The sequence below is a fragment of the Triturus cristatus genome, chromosome 9 (assembly GCF_964204655.1).
Source record: "Triturus cristatus chromosome 9, aTriCri1.1, whole genome shotgun sequence".
NCBI classification, from domain to species: Eukaryota; Metazoa; Chordata; class Amphibia; order Caudata; family Salamandridae; genus Triturus; species Triturus cristatus.
Window position 1 is genome coordinate 24,706,073 of NC_140592.1, and position 26,774 is coordinate 24,732,846.

At 52.1% G+C, this 26,774-nt stretch overlaps 1 protein-coding gene across 1 annotated transcript in view; it reads right to left on the reverse strand.

Moving 5' to 3' along the window:
• CAMK1 (calcium/calmodulin dependent protein kinase I) overlaps positions 1 to 26,774 on the reverse strand; it is a 456,222-nt gene that overhangs the window by 187,368 nt on the left and 242,080 nt on the right. The window lies entirely within an intron of this gene.

The following is a 26,774-nucleotide window of genomic DNA, read 5'->3' on the forward strand; positions in this document are numbered from 1 at the left end:
TAATACTAGTGCTTTTAGATCACTGATTTCTAGCTTCAAGGCCTTGATGGTTTCCATGATTAGACCTGTAGCTGGGGCAATTTCTTCCAATATTTCTTGTTGTTGGCTAACCCCTTGTGATGAGGGTCCAAGACCAAAGGCTCGATCTCTACATGGATTAGAAGTAACAAGTACAGCGGGACTAGTAATGGTGTCAGTGCACTCCACAAAATCATTATCAATATCAGATAGTAGCTCAAAGCGATTTGTACAAACAATAACGGTGGGATCAAGGGGTACCAAGTTAGCAACAGGGGCACAAGGGCTTACAACTTCAGTAATTACCCCAGGGATGGCACTGTGGCTCTGCGTACTGTCCTGAGCTGTTGCCATTGATGGACTTGGGGCGATTTTTTTACTAAACATCTGGGGGATAATAACGGAACCTGGGCGATGGTTACTTGGAGGCAGTGGGGATAAAGGCATAGCAGCTAGGTCAGAATCTAGAATGGAAGTACATTCGTCGACTAAGGAGTCGATGCGTTCTAGCGTACTAGGTGGCATACGTTTTTTACTAGATTTTCTGGCCTTGTTCCTTTTTGCCATACTGCCAGTTAGACTAGCAGAACCTCCATTGACATCCGACATTTTCCTTTTGCCCATCGTGACCCTCAGACTGCCACACGGTAAATGGCAGGGTGGTGAGCAGACAGTTTATAACGAAGACGTGGCAGGGGGCCCCACAGAAGTAACACAGTACCTTATGATGGGGTCAGTGTAGATGTTGAAAGGTGCCACAACCGCCTCGGGACTCAGATGAAAGGGGAATGGCCCGGCCCGGACTCCTCCTGCCCCGGACGGCCACAGACGGCCCGCCCTCTGCCCGGGCTCAGCCCGGCGCCGCCCGCGCGTGTCCCGCGACGCGGAGGGAGCTGCTCGTTTATGAAGCGCCTCCGGGCGCGCTCGGGACAGGAAGGAAGGCGGAAGCCAGGAGCAGGGGATGACGGGAGCTGTAGTCTCCCCCAACTGCGGCCAGCGAAGGTGAGTGGCGGCGGGGGAGACACACAGCGTGGGTGCCCCGTATGCAAGTCGCCGTGCCTGTGAGGTGAGTCCGCTGATTTCTGGCCAAAGGAGATGCCCCCCGCTCCACCGAGGGAGCTGCTCGTTTATGAAGCGCCTCCGGGCGCGCTCGTGACAGGAAGGAAGGCGGAAGCCAGGAGCAGGGGATGACTGGAGCTGTAGTCTCCCCCAACTGCGGCCAGCGAAGGTGAGTGGCGGCGGGGGAGACACACAGCGTGGGTGCCCCGTATGCAAGTCGCCGTGCCTGTGAGGTGAGTCCGCTGATTTCTGGCCAAAGGAGATGCCCCAAGGCGAGGGTCTGCCTCACCAAGGCGAGGGTCTGTCTCACCAAGGCGAGGATCTGTCTCACCAAGGCGAGGGTCTGTCTCACCAAGGCGAGGGTCTGCCTCACCAAGGCGAGGGTCTGTCTCACCAAGGCGAGGGTCTGCCTCACCAAGGCGAGGGTCTGCCTCACCAAGGTGAGGGTCTGTCTCACAAAGGCGAGGGTCTGTCTCACCAAGGCGAGGGTCTGCCTCACCAAAGCGAGGGTCTGCCTGACCAAGGCGAGGGTCTGTCTCACCAAGGCGAGGGTCTGTCTCACCAAGGCGAGGGTCTGTCTCACCAAGGCGAGGGTCTGTCTCACCAAGGCGAGGGTATGTCTCACCAAGGCGAGGGTCTGCCTCACCAAGGCGAGGGTCTGTCTCACCAAGGCGAGGGTCTGTCTCACCAAGGCGAGGGTCTGTCTCACCAAGGCGAGGATCTGTCTCACCAAGGCGAGGATCTGTCTCACCAAGGCGAGGGTCTGTCTCACCAAGGCGAGGGTCTGCCTCACCAAGGCGAGGGTCTGCCTCACCAAGGCGAGGGTCTGTCTCACCAAGGCGAGGGTCTGCCTCACCAAGGCGAGGGTCTGCCTCACCAAGGCGAGGGTCTGTCTCACCAAGGCGAGGGTCTGCCTCACCAAGGCGAGGGTCTGTCTCACCAAGGCGAGGGTCTGTGTCACCAAGGCGAGGGTCTGTGTCACCAAGGCGAGGGTCTGTCTCAGTAAGGCGAATAACTGTCCCTCCAAGGCGAAAATCTGTCCCTCCAAGGCGAGGGTCTGTCTCACCAAGGCGAGGGTCTGTCTCACCAAGGCGAGGTCTGTCTCACAAAGGCGAGGGTTTGTCTCACCAAGGCGAGGGTCTGTGTCACCAAGGCGAGGGTCTGTGTCACCAAGGCGAGGGTCTGTCTCAGTAAGGCAAAGATCTGTCCCTCCATGGCGAAGATCTGTCCCTCCAAGGCGAAGAACTGTCCCTCCAAGGCGAAAATCTGTCCCTCTAAGGCGAGGGTCTGTCTCACCAAGGCGAGGGTCTGTCTCACCAAGGCGAGGTCTGTCTCACCAAGGCAAGGGTCTGTCTCACCAAGGCAAGGGTCTGTCTCACCAAGGCAAAGATCTCTCCCTCCATGGCGAAGATCTGTCCCTCCAAGGCGAGGGTCTGTCTCACCAAGGCGAGGGTCTGTCCCTCCAAGGCGAGGGTCTGTCTCACCAAGGCGAGGGTCTGTCTCACCAAGGCAAGGGTCTGTCTCACCAAGGCAAGGGTCTGTCTCACCAAGGCAAAGATCTCTCCCTCCATGGCGAAGATCTGTCCCTCCAAGGCGAGGGTCTGTCTCACCAAGGCGAGGGTCTGTCTCAACAAGGCGATGGTCTGTCTCTCCAAGGCGAGGGTCTGTCTCACCAAGGTGAGGGTCTGTCCCACCAAGGCGAGGTCTGTCTCACCAAGGCGAGGGTTTGTCTCACCAAGACAAGGGTCTGTCTCACCAAGGCGAGGGTCTGTCTTACCAAGGCGAGGATCTGTCTCACCAAGGTGAGGGTCTGTGTCACCAAGGCGAGGGTCTGTGTCACCAAGGCGAGGGTCTGTCTCAGTAAGGCGAAGAACTGTCCCTCCAAGGCGAAAATCTGTCCCTCCAAGGCGAGGGTCTGTCTCACCAAGGCGAGGGTCTGTCTCACCAAGGCGAGGTCTGTCTCACCAAGACGAGGGTCTATCTCACCAAGGCGAGGGTCTGTCTCACCAAGGCGAGGTCTGTCTCACCAAGGCGGGGATCTGTCTCACCAAGGCAAGGGTCTGTCTCACCAAGGCAAGGGTCTGTCTCACCAAGGCGAGGGTCTGTCTCACCAAGGCGAGGGTCTGTCTCACCAAGGCGAGGGGGCGAGGGTCTGTCTCACCAAGGCAAGTGTCTATCTCACCAAGGCGAGGGTCTGTCTCACCAACCCACCCACTGAAATCTGTCACAAGGTGAACCCTCTTCCAGCTGTCTCTGTGCAGGGACGTTCTGGAGGTCTGGCCTTTGTCTCGCCTGGGTAGTGCATAGTAACGTCAATTCATATATGACCCACCTGCCCACACTTGGAGCATAACAGCTGTCGGGCAGCTGCATATAGTTCCTACACGCTGCATAAGAAGTCCCTTGTGGTGCGTGACACTCTCACACGGCAAGTAGAGGTAACCAGACGCCGGGCTCCAAGCCTATTTAAGCTTTTTACTTGTTAAGAATAGATTTCACCAACAGGCGCTGTGTCGTGCAAAACACAAAAAGTACACATTATACACCAAGCGACTGAAGCACCGTGTGACCTTGTGCCACCTAGTGCTTGCGGCACCTTTTCTCTCCCCTAACAGCGTGAAGAGAGCTCCTTAGACAGGAAGAAGAAGCACCGTGTGACCTTGTGCCCACCTGGCACCTGCAGCACCTTCTGTTACACGTGACAGCGTGAAGAGAGCCTCCTTAGACAGGAGAAAGCACCGTGTGACCTTGTGCCCACCTGGCACCTGCAGCACCTTCTGTTACACGTGACAGCGTGAAGAGAGCCTCCTTAGACAGGAGAAAGCACCGTGTGATCTTGTGTCCACCTGCATTCTTGCACTGTGTGTGTCCTTCCTGTAGGAGCTCCGTGTGCAGAAAGCACAGCAGCGCATCGTCACGAAGCCAGGAGGCAGATGGACCCTATGAGCTGCTGGAGAGGCACAGCGCCAAGTGAGCACGGACACGGCCGCGCTTCATCACGCAACCACGAGAGAAGCACCGTGTGACCTTGTGTCCGTCTGTAGCAGCAGAGCATGATACCAGCACAGGAAAGCATCATCACACAGCCAGAGGGCAGAAGCAGCGTGTGACCTTGAGTCAGTCTGTGGCAGCAGAGCATGAAGCCAGCACAGGAAAGCATCCTCACATGGCAAGGACACAGAAGCACCGTGTGACCTTGTGTCCGTCTGTAGCAGCAGAGCATGATACCAGCACAGGAAAGCATTCTCACATGGAAAGGACACAGAAGCACCGTGTGACCTTGTGTCCGTCTGTAGCAGCAGAGCATGATACCAGCACAGGAAAGCATTCTCACATGGCAAGGACACAGAAGCACCGTGTGACCTTGAGTCAGTCTGTAGCAGCAGAGCATGATACCAGCACAGGAAAGCATCCTCACATGGCAAGGACACAGAAGCACCGTGTGACCTTGTTTCCGGCTCTTGTACTGTGTGTATCCTAGCTATGAAAGCTAAGTGTGAAGAGACCACATCAGCACATCATCACACAGCCAGCAGACAGACGCACCGTGTGACCTTGTTTCCGGCTCCTGCACCGTGTGCACTTCCTATAGAAGCTAAGTGTGAAGAGAGCACATCAGCACATCACCAAACAGTCATCAGATAAAAGCACCGTGTGACCTTGTTTCAGTCTCGTGCATCACACAGCCAGCAGATAGAAGCACCTTATGACCTTGTTTCCGGCTCTTGCACTGTGTGTGTCCTTCCTATTGAAGCTCAGTTTGAAGCGAGCACATCAGCGCATCATCACACGGCCAGCAGACAGAGCGCACCGTGTGACCTTGTTTCCGGCTCCTGCACCGTGTGCACTTCCTATAGAAGCTCAGTGTGAAGAGAGCACATCAGCGCATCATCACACGGCCAGCAGACAGACGCATCGTGTGACCTTGTGCCTGCCTGTGGACGCACACGCCAAGTGAGCACCGACACAGCCGTGGTCTATCACACACCAGACAGAATGAGGTCGCGGAAGAGGCTCCAGGCCTGTCAGGGGAGAAGGCGTGGCCAGAGATGTGACAAGTGGGTGCCACGCCCTGCGGGGGATCTTGGGAGAACTGGGGGAGGGGGAAGTGCAAGGCAGCTGCCTTGTACCATTTACATGAACAGGACTAAGGGCGACTTCACGGAGAGCTGAAATTATTATTGCGAAATGATTCAGAAATAATAATAATTCAAGAGTGCTCGCTCCATGTTGGGGCCAAAATCCCCACAGGGAGCCACCACCCCCTCAGTTCTTCCCACACCCTCAGACTGTTAATGGCCCTCCTACTTCACCTCTGACCCCTCTGGAGTCACCTGGAGTTCCTTGTCACCAGAGGCCACATATTCCAAGCCCGGGTTTTCGTTTTTTCATAATAGTATCTTTTGATTTTGCTAAAATTCACTGTATTCTAATAAAATACTTAAAGGGGCTCCAGAAAGCCCCTTTCATCCTTTGTGCCATTCGCATTTTTCTTCCGTCCAGTCCAGCATGGGGCAACGGCTCCTCCCACTTTAGCCATTCGCTAATTTCACGATTTATTTATTTTTGCAGTTTTGTACAGCGCGAACTTGACACGAATGGATCAGAGCGCTTTACATGAGCACCAGTTGTTACAGATGGACACATTAATTTTGTTAGACACGGGGAGATTAAATGATGTGCCCAGAATCACTGGATGTTGAACGTGCCTGCCGAGACTCGAACCCGGTTTCCCAGCTTTCAGGGCAACCGCTCTAGCCGTTAGGTCACATTCTGCCTTTTCACAAGGAGCACGTCCACCAAATTAGTTCTCTTAAGCACCAGGGATTGGCAAAGCGTCCTTTGAAAGGCTCAACAATTGTTTTGTTCCTAGTCAATATGAATTTTTTTAATTGGTGAAGAACCGGTGGCATCTCAGAATAAAGTTTTACATAAGACATAAAAAAAAGACAAACATTGACAAAGTCAAAAAAGTCTGGATGCCAATTGTAGACCCTTTGGCTCTCAAAAGTAGCAAAAATGGACACCACGTCCACCCTGGGAGTGATGATGCTGTAGCGGCACTGAGTGACAACTGAGCGAAGACTTGGCTGCGCCCATCAACAAAGTCCCTGATTGCAGGCCTGTGAGTGACAACAAAGTCCCTGAGTGTAGGACCTGTGAGTGACAACAAAGTCCCTGATTGCAGGGCCTGTGAGTGACAACAAAGTCCCTGAGTGCAGGGCCTGTGAGTGAAGAGCCTATGAGGCCGGTGGATAAGGACGTGCAGGGTCTGCGCATGAAGGACGTGCAGGGTCTGTGCATGAAGGACGTGCAGGGTCTGTGCATGAAGGACGTGCAGGTCCTGTGCATGAAGGACGTGCAGGGTCTGTGCATGAAGAACGTGCAGGGCCTGTGCATGAAGGACATGCAGGGCCTGAGCATGAGGGACATGTGGGGCCTGTGCGTGAAGGGCATGCAGGGTCTGTGCATGAAGGACGTGCAGGGTCTGTGCATGTAGGACATGCAGGGCCTGAGTGTGAGGGACGTGCGGGGCCTGTGCGTGAAGGGCATGCAGGGTCTGTGGATGAAGGACGTGCAGGGTCTGTGCATGAAGGACGTGCAGGGCCTGTGCATGAAGGACGTGCATGGTCTGTGTATGAAGGACGTGCAGGGTCTGTGCATGAAGGGCGTGCAGGGCCTATGGATGAAGGACGTGCAGGGCCTGTGCATGGAGGACGTGCAGGGCCTGTGCATGGAGGACGTGCAGGGTCTGATTGCAGGGCCTGTGAGTGACAACAAAGTCCCTGAGTGCAGGGCCTGTGAGTGACAACAAAGTCCCTGAGTGCAGGGCCTGTGAGTGAAGAGCCTATGAGGCCGGTGGATAAGGACGTGCAGGGTCTGTGCATGAAGGACATGCAGGGTCTGTGCATGAAGGACGTGCAGGGTCTGTGCATGAAGGACGTGCAGGGCCTGTGCATGAAGGACGTGCAGGGTCTGTGTATGAAGGACGTGCAGGGCCGGTGCATGGAGGACGTGCAGGGCCTGTGCATGGAGGACGTGCAGGGTCTGATTGCAGGGCCTGTGAGTGACAACAAAGTCCCTGAGTGCAGGGCCTGTGAGTGACAACAAAGTCCCTGAGTGCAGGGCCTGTGAGTGAAGAGCCTATGAGGCCGGTGGATAAGGACGTGCAGGGTCTGTGCATGAAGGACATGCAGGGTCTGTGCATGAAGGACGTGCAGGGTCTGTGCATGAAGGACGTGCAGGGCCTGTCCATGGAGGACGTTCAGGGTCTGTGCATGAAGGACGTGCAGGGCCTGTGGATGAGGGATGTGCGGGGCCTGTGCATGAAGGACATGCAGGGTCTGTGCATGAAGGACATGCAGGGTCTGTGCATGAAGGACGTGCAGGGTCTGTGTATGAAGGACGTGCAGGGTCTGTGTATGAAGGACGTGCAGGGCCTGTGCATGGAGGACGTGCAGGGTCTGTGCATGAAGGACGTGCAGGGCCTGTGTATGAAGGACGTGCAGGGCCTGTGCATGAAGGACGTGCAGGGTCTGTGCACGAAGGACGTGCAGGGTCTGTGCACAAAGGACGTGTGGGGCCTGGGCATGGAGAACGTGCAGGACCTGTGCATGAAGGACGTGCAGGGCCTGTGAATGAAGGACGTGCAGGGCCTGTGTATGAAGGACGTGCAGGGCCTGTGCATGAAGGACGTGCAGGGTCTGTGCATGAAGGACGTGCAGGGCCTGTGCATGAAGGACGTGCAGGGCCTGTGAATGAAGGACGTGCAGGGCCTGTGAATGAAGGACGTGCAGGGCCTGTGTATGAAGGACGTGCAGGGTCTGTGAATGAAGGACTTGCAGGGTCTGTATATGAGGGACATGCAGGGTCTGTGCATGAGGGACGTGCAGGGTCTGTGCACGAAGGACGTGCAGGGTCTGTGCACAAAGGACGTGTGGGGCCTGGGCATGGAGAACGTGCAGGACCTGTGCATGGAGAACGAGCAGGTTCCTGTGAGCGATGACCCTTTAGGGCGTGCAAGCTAACACCCTGCAGAGACTGTGTAGGGCCTGTGAGCACAGACCCTGCTGTGTATGTGATTGAAGAGCCTGTAGGGTCTGTGCTTGAATAACCTGTAGGGTCTGTGCTTGAAGAACCTGTAGGATCTGTGCTTGAAGAACCTGTAGGGTCAGTGCTTGAAGAACCTGTAGGGTCTGTGCTTGAAGAACCTGCAGGGTCTGTGCTTGAAGAACCGGTAGGGTCAGTGCTTGAAGAACCTGTAGGGTCAGTGCTCGAAGAACCTGTAGGGTCTGTGCTTGAAGAACCTGTAGGGTCTGTGCTTGAAGAACCTGTAGGGTCTGTGCTTGAAGAACCTGTAGGGTCTGTGCTTGAAGAACCTGTAGGGTCAGTGCTCGAAGAACCTGTAGGGTCAGTGCTTGAAGAACCTGTAGGGTCTGTGCTTGAAGAACCTGTAGGGTCTGTGCTTGAAGAACCTGTAGGGTCAGTGCTCGAAGAACCTGTAGGGTCAGTGATTGAAGAACCTGTAGGGTCTGTGCTTGAAGAACCGGTAGGGTCTGGGCTTGAAGAACCTGCAGGGTCAGTGCTTGAAGAAACTCTTGGGCCTGTGTTTGAAGAACCGGTAGGGTCAGTGCTTGAGGAACCTGTAGGGTCTGTGCTTGAAGAAACGGTATGGTCAGTGCTTGAAGCACCTGTAGGGTCTGTGCTTGAAGAACCTGTAGGGTCTGTGAGCGAAGCATTGGTTGGCCCATGAACGAAGTCCTTGAGTTGTGACCACATGGACCACGTGAGTGAGGACCCTACGGGATCTGTACAAGAAGAAAGTGTAGGACATGTGGCCAGAATACCCTTCAGGGCCTGTGCGTGAAGTCCCAGTAGGGCTGCGAGTGAAGTCCCTGTATGGCCCGTCAGTGAAGTCCCAGTGGGGCCTGCAAGTGAACTACAAGTAGTGCCAACGAGTGAAGTCCCAGTAGGCTTGTGAGTGAAGTCCCTGCAGGGCCTGTGAGTGAAGTCCCTGTATGGCCCGTCAGGGAAGTCTCAGTGGGGCCTGCAAGTGAACTACCAGTAGTGCCAACGAGTGAAGTCCCAGTAGGCTTTTGAGTGAAGTCCCTGCAGGGCCTGTGAATGAAGTCCCAGTAGGCTTGTGAGTGAAGTCCCTGCAGGGCCTGTGAATGAAGTCCCTGTATGGCTTGTGAGTGAAGTCCCTGCAGGGCCTGCGAGTGAAGTCCCTGTATGGCCTGCGAGTGAAGTCCTAGTAGGTCTGCGACTGAACTCACAGTAAGGTTGCGAGTGAAGTCCTTTTATGACCTGTCAGTGACCCCCACTACGGTCTGTGACTTGAGGGACTGCGGAGCCTGTGAACAAACATGGTGAGTGAATGCCTCGTGGAGCGCGTGAAGGAACGGCCTGTACTGCCTGTGAGTGAATCTGTTGGGGAGGGGGTCGGGGGCTGACGGGAGGGGCCGCTGCTCTGCTGGCAGATAGATCATCTATGCTCACCGCTGAAACCCAGGACTTGATGCAAGATGCACCACGTGTTCACTTCGCCCCCCCCCCCCACATGCCCCAGAACACTGACTGAACGTGTGCTGCGCCCTCCATTCCCTCCCCACCCACCCCCCCCCCCACCCCCCGTGGTAATGTGATTGGGAGTTCACTCACTGCGGAGGACGTCGGAGACACGGCGGCGCTGCTTCCTTCCTCTGATTGAATCAGCCGCGGTGATCGATCGCCGCTGGATCGATAGAGTACATTGCAGAGGGACACAATGGGCTCTTCCGAGATCGAAAGCCCCGCCCCCCGCTGGCTGTGTGTCCCCCGGCGACAGCTGCCCTCTGACCCGGCCGACGGCGCCTTCCTGGAGCTGCCAAGGCCTGCTCTCAGCTAGTGGATAGGCGCAATGCTCCCTTTTCATGCACGGTTGCTCATGCAGCTCAGGGGGTTCATGCACCAGCTGTAGATATCCTTGTGCATCTTCAGGATGAGGGTAAGATGCTTCGAGGTTTCACTTTGTATACCAGTGGTAAGTCTAGTTCTGGAGGCCACTTTGGAGGACCCGGCGCCACCTTTGGAGTACTCACTGCAGTTCCATCTTGAGTATTCAGTCCAGATTGAAGGCCACCTTTGGAGTACTCACTGCAGTTCCATCTTGAGTATTCAGTCCAGACTGGGAGTACTCGGCACAGTTCCATCTTCAGTATTCAGCCCTGTTCTGGAGGCCACCTTTGGAGTACTCGGCACAGTTCCATCTTCAGTATTCAGCCCTGTTCTGGAGGCCACCTTTGGAGTACTCACTGCAGTTCCATCTTGAGTATTCAGTCCAGATTGAAGGCCACCTTTGGAGTACTCACTGCAGTTCCATCTTGAGTATTCAGTCCAGATTGAAGGCCACCTTTGGAGTACTCGGCACAGTTCCATCTTCAGTATTCAGCCCTGTTCTGGAGGCCACCTTTGGAGTACTCGGCACAGTTCCATCTTCAGTATTCAGCCCTGTTCTGGAGGCCACCTTTGGAGTACTCACTGCAGTTCCATCTTGAGTATTCAGTCCAGATTGAAGGCCACCTTTGGAGTACTCGGCACAGTTCCATCTTCAGTATTCAGCCCTGTTCTGGAGGCCACCTTTGGAGTACTCAGCACAGTTCCATCTTCAGTATTCAGCCCAGACTGAAGGCCACCTTTGGAGTACTCGGCACAGTTCCATCTTCAGTATTCAGCCCTGTTCTGGAGGCCACCTTTGGAGTACTCGGTGCAGTTCCATCTGCAGTATTCAGTCCAATGCTGGAGGCCACCTTTATAGTATATGACGCCACCTTACGAGTACTCTGCACAGTTCCATCTGCAGTATTCACTTCAGTTCTGGAGGCCACGTATGGAGTACTCAACTACACCTTTCGAGTACTCGGTTCAGTTCCATCTGCAGTATTCGGTCAAGTTCTGGAGGCCAGCTTTGGAGTACTCAGCACAGTTCCATCTGCAGTATTCAGTCCAGTCCTGGAGGCCACCTATGGAGTACTCGACGCCACCTTTCAAGTACTCGGTGCAGTTCCATCTGCAGTATTCGGTCCAGTTCTGGAGCCCATCTATAGAGTACTTGACTCCACCTTTCGAGCACTCGCTGCAGTTCTATCTGCAGAATTCGGTCCAGTTATGGAGGGCACCGTTGGAGTACTTGACGCCACCTTACGAGTGCTTGGCACAGTTCCCTCTGCAGTGTTCAGTTCAGTTCTGGAGACCACCTATGGAGTACTCGACTCCACCTCTTGAGTAATCAGCACAGTTCCATCTGCAGTGTTCAGTCCAGTTCCTGAGGGCACCTTTGATCTACTCAACTCCACCTTTCGAGTACTTGGCACAGTTCCATCTGCAGTAATCAACCAGTTCCGTAGGGCACCTTTGGAGTACGCATTGCAGTTCCATCTGCATTATTCAGTCTAGTTCCTGAGGGCACCCCTGGAGTACTCGACTCCACCTTTGGAGTACGCATTGTAGTTTCATCTGCAGTATTCAGTCCAGTTCTGGAGGGCACCTCTGGAGTACTCGACTCCACCTTTTGAGTAATCGGCACAGTTCCATCTGCAGTATTCAACCAGTTCCGTAGGGCACCTTTGGAGTACACATTGCAGTTCCATCTGCAGTATTCAATCTAGTTCTGGAGGGCACCTCTGGAGAACTCGACTCCACCTTTGGAGTACGCATTGCAGTTCCATCTGCAGTATTCAGTCCAGTTCCGGAGGGCACTGCTGGAGTACTCGTCTCCACCTTTTAGTGCAGTTCTGGAGGCCACCTCTGGAGTATTCAAATCCACCTTTTGAGTACTCGGCACAGTTCCATCTGCAGTATTCAGTCCAGTTCTGGAGGGCACCTCTGGAGTACTCGACTCCACCTTTCTGTCCAGTTCTGGAGGGCACCTCTGGAGTACTCGACTCCACCTTTCTGTCCAGTTCTGGGGGCCATCTTTGGAGTACTCAACTCCACCTTTCGAGTACTCGGCACAGTTCCATCTGCGGTATTCAGTCCAGTTCTGGAGGGCACCTCTGGAGTACTCGACTCCACCTTTCTGTCCAGTTCTGGAGGCCACCTTTAGAGTGCTCGGTGGAGTTGCAGAAGCCTCACCAGCATTTGCAATGTTCAGTCCAGTTCAGAGGCCATGTACATACTATTCAGTCAGTCCTGGAGTATGTATGTGGTACTTAGTGCTCCATAAGTTGAGTAGTAAGCAAAGGTCTGGAAGCCAGATTTGGAGTATTCAGCAAAGTACTAGAGACCACATAATCAGCCTAGATTTGAGGCTAGATTTGGAATATTGAGTACAGTTCTGGGGCCCACATTTGAAGTACTGGAGCCTCGATTTGGAATTCTGACTGCAGTTCATGTGGCCACATTAGGCGTGTTCAGTAAGCTCTGGAGGCCTTGGACCCAGGGCACAGACCCACGAGACGTTGTCACAAAGTATTCTGGAGCGGAGGTTGGATTGGGCTAAAAATATCTTGAACCCCTAAGTGACTAAAATGGTGGAAGGAAAGGCATTTTGCAGTGCAGTCATGTTATGATTGGCACTAGAAGTGCATACGAGTACCTGAGTGCAGGTAACAGAATATACAAATCTGGATGGCCCTGCTGTCACCACTGCATATGGCTACCCCTCCAAACCAGAAAGTCCTCAATCAGACACCGACTGTTAGTCGCCTAGACTATGGCAACATCTTATGGTAGCAGCAAATGAGGATTTTTTATCTAAACTTCAGGTAGTTCAGAACACGGCTGCCCGTCTGGTCTGTAAACTTCCACCTTGCACACTTACTGAGCCCACTCTCAAATCTCTGCACAGGCTGTCATAGAAAAAGTGCTCCCTTTTCAAATTCCTCTGCCTAGTTCACAAGCCTCTGTCCGGCAACGTCCCCCTTTACTTTCAAAAGAAACTGCAATTCTACTGCCCAACTTGTAACCTTAGGTCCAGTGGGCAATCTCTGCTCCGCCCATGCCGCATACGTACAGCTAGATACGGTCAGTGGCGTAATGAAACTTGAGGGGGCCCCGTGCAAAGTACATAGAGGCGGCCCCCTCTCATCACACTCTGGAGCTCTCCCATCACAGTACTGTGCTGAGGGGGGCCCCTGGAGCTTGTCCCCCCCGCACCATGGGGCTGCAGGGGCCTTTGTTATGCCACTGGATACAGTGGGAGAACTTTCTCTTATCTTGCTCCCCACCACTAGAACAGACTACCCTTACAATTCGGTCCTGCCCCAACTTGGCCCGCTTCAAAAAACTTCTCAAAACTTGGATCTTTTTTTTCAGATTTCTATAGCGCGAACTCGACACGAAGGTATTGGAGCGCTTTACATGAGCACAGGTTACGTTACACAAGGACACATTTTTTTTTACTCTCCTGTAGTTCTGTCTTCCTGCTTATGCGTCACAGCGCCATGGGATTCGCACAGAGCTATATAAATTACTATAGGGGAGAGGAGTTGGCCTAATGGCTAGGGCGGTCGGCCTCGAATCTGAGGAACTGGGTTCGAGTCTCGGCAATGACGCTGAACATCCTGTGATTCTGGGCAAATCACTTAATCTCCCCGTGCCTAACAAAAATGAATGTGTCCTCATGTAATGCAACTGGTGCTATGTAAAGCGCTCAGATACCCGATTCGGGTCAAGTTCACGCTTTATGAAACTCAGTAAAAAAAACAAAAAACTATAACATAAGTGTGGGACCCCGCGGGGGCAGATGAGGGACACCAGGTCAACTGTTCCTCATTTAGGGGCCAGTCAGGACAGAAAAGGCTTATGACGGCCGGGCTCACCAAATGTGAGGAACAGATAACAGGGCGCTTCTTAATGTAGAGTGGGGCAAAAGGCGGAGTGTGGAGCGGCACACTCAAGCCACAGATGATAACAGTCTCATGAGTGAGAGTCAGGCTTTGATCACAATCTGCCGAGGAACAGGAAGCAAGTGTGGTGGTCGAGATCTTGACACACGAGAACCTTAGCAGCTCACGGACAATTCTGATGCCTTTTTAGGTCTCGGCTGCGAAAGGCTGCGCTTGCGCAGTCTCGCTCCGAGATTTAATGAGTTTGAGTGACTTTGAGAAGAGGGGCTTGAACCCGCCCCTCTTCTTCCCTGTTCTCCATTGGCTGGCCTAGTAAATGCTGGCCAGCCATTGGAGAAGAGGTCCCGTCACTCTAATCCTGCCCCGTCCTTTTCGGATCGGGGGGCGTGTTTTTTGCGAGAAGTCTCAGGGAGGAGACAACAGCAAAACACGCCCCCCAATCCGAAAAGGACACTTCCTTTCTCCGAGGCATTTTCTGCTGTGCCTCGGAGAAAGGCGGTGGTGTGTCATCCCCGTCCACTTGGATATCCGTGCTAAACTCACACTTCTTCACTCGTATAAAAGATAGTGGAAAGGGTTTCGCAAAGTCAGTCAAAAGTGCAGCCTGGTTTTAGTCTTAATAAACCGTTCGGTTAATCAAAGGATTGTTGGCTTCGTTTATGCAATTTTAGAGTAACTGTAGACTCGGAAAGGTGCACGTGTTTTGCTAACGTTATTTCTTGAGATGTAAACAGCGTTACTGGAGATTAAGGCAGTCATTTTCAGCTTTTTAAAAATACACTTATGCATACGTGTAAATAAATGTGCACATGCATATATGATGTGACTATTCCAGCTACACATGCAATTTTGCACGCAGTCCTTGAAGACCCGCAGGGCGGGGGTATATGCGCGCTACCGTGAAAAGGGCACATACGTGGCAGCGCATTCCTGCTCCACCCCCACCTTCAATACAACCTCTCCAGAGCCGTGGTTTCCCCTCCTTCTGCTCGTCCACGATGCGGGAAAATGGCCCATCCTCGCAGCCTGCAGTGCACCATGGAAACTGCTGTTTTTTGTGGAAACGGTAGCCACAGTAAAGTTATTCGACTCTGTCTCCTTTCCTTTGAAAACAGAATACATGTATGTTTGGTGAAACAAAACGAAGTTAGGGATGTTTTAGATCTACAGCGTCGACAAGATGCCCGGTCGAAATTCAGACTTTTGGCTTCAGTCGAGATGTGGGAAGCTGGTTTTTAACAGTCTGTTTTCATTAAATGCAGCATCCGATAGTTTATTTCAGTGCGTTCAGTAGTGGTATTCAAACTCCTTAATGCCCCCCAGTGTTAAAAAAAATCCCCAAAACTGTACCCCCCTCCGGAAATTTTCACAATGTGATCATCAGCAATAGGGGCGGGGAGGTTTGAAGAATATTCAGAATCCATTCCCTTTTGACACCTACTCCCAGCCAGATATAAATAACAACAAATGTTAGTGATGGCCAATTACTACTTGTTTTTTTTCTCAGCTTAAAACAAAGCACTGTTCTTAGCCTGATGCTTCTTTTAATCACTGCCCCCCCCCCCCTTGAAGACCCCTGGGGTACAGTAAGATTCAAGCCTTTGAAATCCAACAGGTGCTAGCCTGCTGTTTTATGGTCTGGCTTTGTTTTAATTAGGCAGAGTTTTATATATTTATATACATATATTACATTTGTCGCTATGAGAGGAGACTTGCTGACTTTACACTCCCATGTTTACGGTGACCCATGTGTTATAAAGCCCCGGGAAACGCAGGCTCTGATGCAGCATTGCCGGGCTCGTGCCGCCAAATGAGTAGATTAATGAACACCAGTATGCCGCACCATGCTGTCGTGGAATGCAGTTTGCTAACATGGCCAGCCTTGAAGGGGTCTCCCCCGTTTGAATTATGATGTACTTGCAGGCAACATTAGCAATGCATTGTGGGAACAGTAGTCATGCAATGAGATGTTTGACTTGACATTTTGTTTTGAATTAACAAAGTGGCTGACTACGTACCCTGGCGGCTACACCATTCACCATCTACTCGGGCTGTTTTATTTTACGAGCGAACGCAAGGAACCGCACTAGACTGTGATGCGGGTGCAAGGGAGGGAGGTACGCAACCCCGTCTATGCTGAACATTCCATCAAGCCTGTTTGAAAGTTTAGAAACGGAATATGACCCCACAACTAGTTTTGTGGGGTCTTACCCGGGCTGAATATGAGTGAATTGGTGCCAGCATGTCACCTCTAGCTGTTATTCACTGCATTGCGATGCATAGGCAATACGAAGTGTAACTATGTGACCAGCATGACGATTTAGACATTATGGCCTCGATTTTTGGATATTGTATAGCAACATGAAAATGTTTATTTTTTAATTATGCTGGTGTTTATTTACATTGAATCTGCTGTACTCGAGTGGTGTGGGTAACACTGAGTGTACATTGACAATTGTTGATGCATCACGATATGCTTCATCAGGGTTTCCCACCAGTATAAAAAACACTTTTGATTCCGTAGCGCAACATGATACCCCACGGAGCGAGTTAGATTGATGAAATGCACTGGCCGGGTGATTCGCAGAAGCAACGCTTCCGTTCCGTGTACATGATGGAAGTCTGTGACTCTGCGCCTAAATACTCCTTTCTGGCGATTTGTTTTCCCTCAGTACGATGACTGTTTTCCAGTTCGTCTGCATTTTAGCATTTGTGGTTTATATAGGGCCAATCACTGGGTTAACCGGTTTCTAAGCTCCCCCAAGGCGGACGGATGACATATGGAGACAAAGGGGTCTTCTCTCGATCGCACATTTGGTCTGGAGGGGAAGCCGAGATTTGAACTCTGGCCTTCAACTACATTCATAGATCTGTTTGGTCTTGAGCCGCGCCCTCAGGGCAGCAATAAATACGATATGGCGAGAGGCTAAAGTGCAACACATTAGTCCCGTGTTATCCTATTTGGGGAACTTTCAATATATCCCAAAATATTCTAGGTCTGGGGCTAGAATAGTAAACAGGGCGATTTTGGGGACTGTAGCACTTTACCAAATATGGCAGAGGGGCAGTCACAAGGGAGGTGCAGTAGGGGTCATATGACACAGACCCTGCTTTTTTGCTTCAGGGCCAGGGCTTGAAGTATTCTGGGTCCTGCCGGTGGTCAGCGCAGACAATTCTAACAAGCATTTACAATGCAACGGTCTCGGCATTGTTAAAGTTAGAGCTATTGGCATTGCTCATCACATTATTTTTGTTTATGTTTTTAAAACATGTAAAGAAACGGCATTGTTATTTACAATGTCAATAGCTTAATCTGTGTGTGGGTGCAAATGCAATAGGTCTCGCATTTGAGAGTGACTAAGCTATTGACATTGTAAATAACAATGCCGTTTCTTCAAATGTTTTTAAAACATAAACAAAAAAGATGTCACGAGCAATGCCAATAGCTCTAACTTTACTGATGCCGAGACCATTGCATTGTAAATGCTTGTTTTGAATAGTTTGCAGTTTCTGTACCCAGGGCCAGACATGGGGAACCCAAAGCAGCCCTGGCAATTTTGTTGGACCAGTCCCCCCAACTCCTGGCGGAGGGGGGGGGGTGCAGGTGTGAAGATATTGCAGCACTGCTTCAAAACCAGCCTCCAGTAACAAAACCGGCCCCCACCACTGCAAAACGGGCTACCACCCTTCCAGCCTCTTGGGGAAACGCCTGATGCCCGCTACAGCCAGTCCGGCCCTGTCTGTACCACCCAAGAGCAGCAGCCCCAGTCAATAGAGCAGCAAGGATGCCAGGGGCCATGGTGCAAGCACAGGGATGGCCGCTTTGACTGATGTTGGGGTAGTAAAATGCAGAAATTATCAGGGTTCACTAGGCCAAGGTGCCACTGCGCTCATTGCACTAATGATACTACGCCTCTGGACCCCTCGTACACTAATCTTGCTCAGAGAGAATCCTCGCCCCCGAATTAGAAGCAGCGAGGTCCAGGGCTATGGATGGACGGATCTAATACTTGCCACCAGCTGCCACTGTAATATAAATTCAATGCACCTGGCGGCATCTGCAAACCAGCCATGCCTATTGGCTTTCTCAATCGAGGCTCAGTTCTGAGAGCAAAACAGCAAGGCAGATGAACCCGGACAGCAGCCGAGTTGGGCAGAAGGGGGCACTGTAGGAGAAAACCATCAATCTGCTGGTTTTTTACCACCTGGAGGTCTTAATATCAGGGCCACTGAAATTATGCAGCAAGATTAAGTAAATTATGCATCGAGAAACGGCAAGTTATGCAGCGTAATGCAGCACGTTTTGTGATAGTATTAGTCCATTATTTTAGTTTTACACATTTTAACACTGTGTGGACATTGATTGCACCTCATTAGTACAGATTTTCCACCCAAATATAGCAATAAGCAACAGAAAGGTGTCAAGTCAACCTTTACAAAGGAACTTCCTCTGCGCAGAAACACGTGTCGCTGTGTTTTTAGCAACTTTTAAACCGTATGAGCTAGCAACAGATATTATTTTTGTTAAAATCTGCAGATTATACAGAAGACGATGGATTATGTGGCAACTAGGCAAATCTATAATTATTCGAAAAACGCAGCAGCCGTACAATTGCATAATTCCACTGGCCCTGCCATTATCATAAACATGCCTAAAGTACCCGTGTCTCATTTCTTCTCTGCACACAACCAAACACTGGCGCTTTGGGAAGATCTGAAAGGACTAGGTTATTTGGTCCACTTCAGATCTCAGGTCCTGGAGGAGTGATACTCACACAGATCCTGAACTTCGCCAGGGTCTGATGCCGAGTGCAGCCAGTGCCGTTGGTTGCCTTAACGGCCCTTTCTTGTCTCTTGGTCACTTATGACTAACTGAAATAGATCTACAGGCGATGGCTTTGTTAGCACGAGCTCCAATGTCTATTTTAAATGATTAAGAAAACACTTGTTTATAAACAATTATTTAAAAACAATATTATCAGCTTGGCTGCGAACTCTGGCGCATCCGCACTAGCAGGTATGGGGGCCGTTCATTTTCATACTTGGCCCCCCGGCACTGGAATCAGCTTCCGCCACAGCTAAGTGCATAACTGATTTTAAACAGTTAAAAAAATCTCTCAAAACATGGCTTTTTAATCTTCCCTAGATACATGTATTTATTTTAATATTCCGGCATCATTACCTGTAGAGCTGGAATAGCGCCGAGACGCCGTACTTATGCTTAATAAGCAACTTTAACATAAGATAACATAACTGACATCTAGCCCCGAGGATAGGGATTAAGTGTGTGTCTGACCTTCCAAGTTTGTAGCTCTTCACTGAGGTAGTGGGAGGGGCCGTGCCTCTGTTGCATTATGGGTCCGGTGACCCCTGTAACAAAGACCGTTGGGGGACACTTGCGCCAGACCTCTTAGGGACAGTCTCCGACCTGAGGACTGCCAGAGCACACACGCCTTAACCATTTTTGAATATTCTTCCTAAGGGCACTTCGCTTCCTGCTACGTCCGTACTTCCCACAGAACAATAACCTAATGACATATGTATGTAGAGACATGTTCATATAACTGACCGTAGTGTGCTGGTCACCTAAGCTCCATCTCGCGTGACTGATGTACCACGGTGTCTTCCAAGTCTCATGAATCCAGATGAAGACAAGCCCAGACCTTTGGGACGTCTACACCGACCTTCATAAATGTTTGATCTACTTTCTGGTTCTCTGTCCCAGCTCTCCTTCACCGTCTCCTGAAGTCTGGCCAAAGATGGCCTGCAAGGCCCTGAGAGGCCAGAGGCTGCCTGAACCAATCGATTTCAAGAGCTTCCATCTTGGGGGACTTTGTCAGCTGCCCAACACTTCACTGCATCTCCTCCAGGCGCTTAGTTTTCCAGCTCACTTTTGTATTGTGCATTGAAGCCTCGTACACTGTAGTACTCCTAACATTTTCTCCTCAGGTGGTGCACGGTCAACCCACCAACGTCCGGCTCACCTGGAACAGAACATGCATCGTGATCCTGGCTAATGCAGTGCAGTGAACCAGCAGGGCATGTCTGTGAGACGATCCCTTCCTCCAGAGGTCAGGCATGTCTGTGAGAGGGCCCCTTCCTCCAGAGGTCAAACATGTCTGCCAGAGGGCCCCTTCCTCCAGAGGTCAGGCATGTCTGTCAGAGGGCTCCTTCCTCCAGAGGTCAGGCATGTCTGTCAGAGGGCCCCTTCCTCCAGAGGTCAGGCATGTCTGTCAAAGGGCCCCTTCCTCCAGAGGTCAGGCATGTCTGTCAAAGGGCCCCTTCCTCCAGAGGTCAGGCATGTCTGTGAGAGGGCCCCTTCCTCCAGAGGTCAGACATGTCTTTCAGAGGGCCCCTTCCTCCAGAGGTCAGGCATGTCTGTCAGAGGGCCCCTTCCTCCAGAGGTCAGACATGTCTGTCAGAGGGCCCCTTCCGCCAGAGCTCAGACATGTCTGTCAGAGGGCCCCTTTCTCCAGAGGTCAGGCATGTCTGTCAGAGGGCCCCTTCCTCCAGAGCTCAGGCATGTCTGTCAGAGGGCCCCTTCCTCCAGGCATGTCTGTCAGAGGGCCCCTTTCTCCAGAGGTCAGGCATGTCTGTCAGAGTGCCCCTTCCTCCAGAGGTCAGGCATGTCTGTCAGAGGGCCCCTTCTTCCAGAGGTCAGGCACGTCTGTCAGAGGGCCCCTTCCTCCAGAGCTCAGGCATGTCTGTCAGAGGGCCCCTTCCTCCAGGCATGTCTGTCAGAGGGCCCCTTTCTCCAGAGGTCAGGCATGTCTGTCAGAGGGCCCCTTCTTCCAGAGGTCATGCACGTCTGTCAGAGGGCCCCTTCCTCCAGAGGTCGGGCATGTCTGTCAGAGGGCCCCTTCCTCCAGGCATGTCTGTCAGAGGACCCCTTTCTCCAGAGGTCAGGCATGTCTGTCAGAGGGCCCCTTGCTCCAGAGGTCAGGCATGTCTGTCAGAGGGCCCCTTCCTCCTGAGGTCAGACATCCTGAAAGGCCTGAGTAGGAAGACTTGGTGCACCAGAGACCTACGTCAGAGTGATCCTGCGAGTTGTAAACTCTAAACTTCCATCCTAGATCATTCCAGAGATGACACTCAGAGACCTCTGACCTCCCTGCGTAGGTGAGAGCCATCAAACCCTCATTACCTCAAGCTGAGGTGTTTACTCGCATACCTTTCAAGAAACACATCCAAGAAACGTGACGAACCAGATTCTTGAATGACAACATCACCCAACCGTGAAACCGGTCCTAGAAGCCACTCCCTGATTGGAGCAAGGTCTGAACACGATTCTTTGAGTGCTTGAAGGAGGTTTTAGAGTCGAAACACAAAGGCAGGAGATTCCACCGCCTGGGGAGTTTTTGAACTCGTTCTCTCAAGAGCTGCAATCCGCTGCTATCTGACACTTCACCCATCAGGCTCAGCACCAGATCACACCCGAAGCTTTGCCCAAAGTCAGTGAAGTCCATTTACATGGGCAAGCTTTCTGAGGGTTCCTAAGATTCAGGAATAAGGTTTCAGTTAAATGGGGGCATTGATATTATGAATTATAATTATATTTCTTCTTTCCTTAATTTTCTATTTATTTCAACTCTGTATTTTTATGGTTTTAATTAACTGAAACAATAAAGAATTGAATACTCACAAACTCTTTATGTTTATTTTTGTAACTTTTTTCAATCTCATTTCCGTTTCCTGGTCATAGATTAGCACATTGCACAGGGCTCTCTGTTGTTCATGATATGCAGCCTGCACTGGAAAATCTTATTATCAAAGTAAGGCAAGTGGGTGGCATTTTAGAATCTGTTAACAATTGAAATATAAACATAAGAGTGCGAGCAGCACTCGAGGCATAGAGAAACAAAGTGCGGGCGGAGAAGAGCAACAGGACAGAGCAACACAGAGTGCAGAAGTAGTTGAGGAGAGAAGTACAAGAGAGCAAACTGCACACAAGGGAGAGAGCAACGTGAAGCACATGGGAGAAGCACACATGGGAGAGAGCACTGTGAAGCACATCACAGTAGCACACAAAGGTGAGAGCAACGTGAAGCACATGGGAGAGGCCCATACGGGAGAGAGCAACATGAAGACCACGGGAGAAGAACACAAGGGGGAGAGCAACGTGAAGCACATGGGAGACGCACACAAGAGGGAGAGCAACGTGAAGCCCACCGGAGAAGCACACAAGGGGGAGAGCAACGTGAAGCACATGGGAGAAGCACACAAGGGAGAGAGCAACGTGAAGCACATGGGAGAAGCACACACGGGAGAGAGCAACGGGAAGCACATGGGGAAGCAAACAAGGGAGAGGGAAACATGAAGCACATGGGAGAAGCACTCAAGGGAGAGAGCAACGTGAAGAGCAGAAACATGAACCACATGGGAGAAGTACACAAGGGAGAGGGCAACATGAAGCACACAAGGGAGAGAGCAACGTGAAGCACATGGGAGAAGCACACAAGGGAGGGAGCAACATGAAGCACACACGGGAGAGAGCAACATGAAGCACATGGGAGAAGCACACAAGGGATAGATCAACATAAAGCACACAAGGGAGAGAGCAACATGAAGCACATGGGAGAAGCACACAAAGGAGAGAGCAACGTGAAGGACATGGGAGAAGCACACAAGGGAGAGAGCAATGTGAAGCACATGGGAGAAGGCAACGTGAAGCACATGGGAGAAGCACACAAGGGAGAGGGCAATGTGAAGTACATGGGAGAAGCACACAATGAAGAGAGCTAGAAAGCATTCACAGTCTCATGGAGCCTGACTAAAGAGAAAAAGAGTAGTTCCCTAAAAGTGAGCATTAGAAGGGCATAAGTACATTTAAAATGGTCTAGGGGAGGGACAGACACAAGATGGGGAATGCACACCATCAAATAAGAAGCAGGCAAATGAGATAAAGACCAGAAGAAGGCAAGCCATCCAATGAGAAGCAAGAAAATTAGAGTAGCAATAAAGTCACCCAATGGTAAGAATCGTGCGGGCTGTAATCCCACTGAAGGTGCAAAACAGGTCTCTTGCAACCACACAAGTTGCACTCTCTAGTAGACAATGGATGCAGGCACTGAGACACACGGACACTGGGACATGGAAGGCATGGATGGAGACACTGGGACACACGGACATTGGGTCCTAGAGGGCACACTATTTTAACTCTCTCCTGACTGATCCCTCTAAAAACTCATCTCACCCCACTGAAATCGATTCTACATGGCAGCACTGTTCACCTATTGGCCAAAAGCAATGAGCACAATAACCCCATGCTGATCAATCTCTGATGATTGCCAATTGAAGCCAGGACTGTTTACAAGACTGCCTGCATCACCCGTAAAGCCCCACACGCAAGCATTCCCCGCTACCTGGCGGCAAACTTGAGCTATCCGGCGGCTCCAGATAAGGCTCCTTCAACCCTCGTCCTTTAAATCTGTGCACAACTACCTCTCAGACGACTTTCAACATGGACCCAAAGCTCTTCTCTGCCAGAAGTATTTTAGATATCACAATGTAATCAACTCTTGGCACAGCCCTCTATACTACCTCAACCTTTTTATCGCCTTATATACCTTTGGTACACAGTGTATACTACCTCGACTATTGTACGCTCGGTTTATGTAACAATCTACCTTGTACGTTCAACCTTTGTAATCACGTATAGCTGTATAATCTATCCTAAACCACCTGTCACTTCCATATATAAATGAATGTCTTTGACAATGTGACCAGCTTGGCACTCACACAGTAAATCAATGTTTCAGGGGACATGATCTCCAACCAGGAAGAAAGGGTGACACCACTGCTGGGTCAAAGCCAAGAAGAGATCAAAGCAAGACTCCAAATCTAACATGGACGCCGAGCCAGGTGAACATGGGAGCTGGGGCAGGTAGCATGAACCCAGGGATGAGACGGCAAGGATAGGATGGAGGGAATGCGGGTGGGCTGAGGTGCAAGAGGACAGAGACTGGATGGGAGAGTCACTGACCCACACAGCCACAGAGAACATGAGCCACTGTGCGCGCGTGTTGGTCCTGTGAAGGCTGCACCACTTAACTCTCAACAGACCTCAGCCACAGAGCACACGAGCCACTGCGCATGCATGGGTCCTGTGAAGATTGCACTACCTAACCTTCAACAGACCTCAGCCACAGACCACGCGAGCCACTGAGCATGCGTGTGGGTCGTGTGAAGACTGCAGAACCTAGCCCTCAAAAGACCTCAGCCATAGAGCACGCGAGCCACTGCGCATGCGTGTGGGTCCTGTGAAGACTGCACACCCTAACCCTCAACAGACCTCAGCCACAGAGCACGCGAGCCACTGCGCTTGCGTGTGGGTCCTGTGAAGACAGCACAACCTAACCCTCAATGGACCTCAGCCACAGATCATGCCAGCCACTGCGCTTGCGTGTGGGTCCTGTGAGGAATGAACAACCTAACCCTCAACAGACCTCAGCCACAGAGCACACGAGCCACTGCGCTTGCGTGGGTCCTGTGAAGACTGCACAACCTAACCCTCAACGGACCTCAGCCACAGATCATGCCAGCCACTGCGCTTGCGTGTGGGTCCTGTGAGGACTGTACAACCTAACCCTCAACCGACCTCAGCTACAGAGCACACGAGCCACTGCGCTTGCGTGGGTCCTGTGAAGATTGCACTACCTAACCTTCAACAGACCTCAGCCACAGACCACGCGAGCCACTGCGCATGCTTGTGGGTCATGTGAAGACTGCAGAACCTAACCCTCAACAGACCTCAGCCACAGAGCACGCGAGCCACTGTGCTTGCGTGGGTCCTGTGAAGATTGCACTACCTAACCTTAAACAGACCTCAGCCACAGACCACGCGAGCCACTGCGCATGCGTGTGGGTCCTGTGAAGAATGCAGAACCTAACCCTCAAAAGACCTCAACCATAGAACACACGAGCCACTGCGCATGCGTGTGGATCCTGTGAGTACTGCACAACCTAATCCTCAACAGACCTCAGCCACAGAGCATGCCAGCCACTGCGCATGCGTGTGGGTCCTGTGAAGACTGCACAACCTAACCCTCAACAGACCTCAGCCACAGAGCACGCCAGCCACTGCACTTGCGTGTGGTTCCTGTGAAGACTGCACAACCTAACCCTCAACACTTCAGCCACAGAGCACGCAAGCCACTGCGCATGCGTGTGGGTCCTGTGAAGATTGCACAAAACAAACCCCCAACAGACCTCAGCCACAGAGCACGCGAGCCACTGCGCATGCGTGTGGGTCCTGTGAAGATTGCACAACCTAACCCTCAATAGACCTCAGCCACAAATATCGCGTGTCACTGCTCATACATGTGGGTCCTGTGAAGACTGCACAAATTAGCCCTCAACAGACGTCAGCCACAGAGCACGGGAGCCACTGCACATGCGTGTGGATCCTGTGAGGACTGCACAACCTAACCCTCAACAGACCTCAGCCACAGAGCATGTGAGCCACTGCACATGCGTGTGGGTCCTGTGAGGACTGCACAACCTAACCCTCAACAGACCTCAGCCACAGAGCACGGGAGCCACTGCACATGCGTTTGGGTCCTGTGAAGACTGCACAAATTAGCCCTCAACAGACGTCAGCCACAGAGCACGGGAGCCACTGCGCATGTGTGTGGGTCCTGTGAGGACTGCACAACCTAACCCTCAACAGTCCTCAGCCACAGAGCACACGAGCCACTGCGCATGCATGCGGTCCTGTGAAGACCGCACAACCTAACCCTGAGCAGACCTCAGCCACAGAGCACACGAGCCACTGCGCATGCGTGTGGGTCCTGTGAAGACTGCAGAACCTAGCCCTCAAAAGACCTCAGCCATAGAGCACGCGAGCCACTGCGCATGCGTGTGGGTCCTGTGAAGACTGCACACCCTAACCCTCAACAGACCTCAGCCACAGAGCACGCGAGCCACTGCGCTTGCGTGTGGGTCCTGTGAAGACAGCACAACCTAACCCTCAATGGACCTCAGCCACAGATCATGCCAGCCACTGCGCTTGCGTGTGGGTCCTGTGAGGACTGAACAACCTAACCCTCAACAGACCTCAGCCACAGAGCACACGAGCCACTGCGCTTGCGTGGGTCCTGTGAAGACTGCACAACCTAACCCTCAACGGACCTCAGCCACAGATCATGCCAGCCACTGCGCTTGCGTGTGGGTCCTGTGAGGACTGTACAACCTAACCCTCAACCGACCTCAGCTACAGAGCACACGAGCCACTGCGCATGCATGCGGTCCTGTGAAGACTGCACAACCTAACCCTGAACAGACCTCAGCCACAGAGCACACGAGCCACTGCGCATGCGTTTGGGTCCCGTGGAGACTGCACAACCTAACCCTCAACAGACCTCAGCCACAGAGCACACGAGCCACTGCGCATATGTGTGGGTCCTGTGAAGACTGCACAACCTAACCCTCAATAGACCTCAGCCACAAATATCGCGTGCCACTGCGCATACATGTGGGTCCTGTGAAGACTGCACAACCTAACCTTCCAACAGACCTCAGCCACAGAGCACGCGAGCCACTGCACATGCGTGTGGATCCTGTGAGGACTGCACAACCTAACCCTCAACAGACCTCAGCCACAGAGCAAGTGAGCCACTGCGCATGCGTGTGGGTCCTGTGAGGACTTCACAACCTAACCCTCAACAGACCTCAGCCACAGAGCACGGGAGCCACTGCACATGCGTTTGGGTCCTGTGAAGACTGCACAAATTAGCCCTCAACAGACCTCAGCCACAGAGCACGGGAGCCACTGCGCATGCGTGTGGGTCCTGTGAGGACTGCACAACCTAACCCTCAACAGTCCTCAGCCACAGAGCACACGAGCCACTGCGCATGCATGCGGTCCTGTGA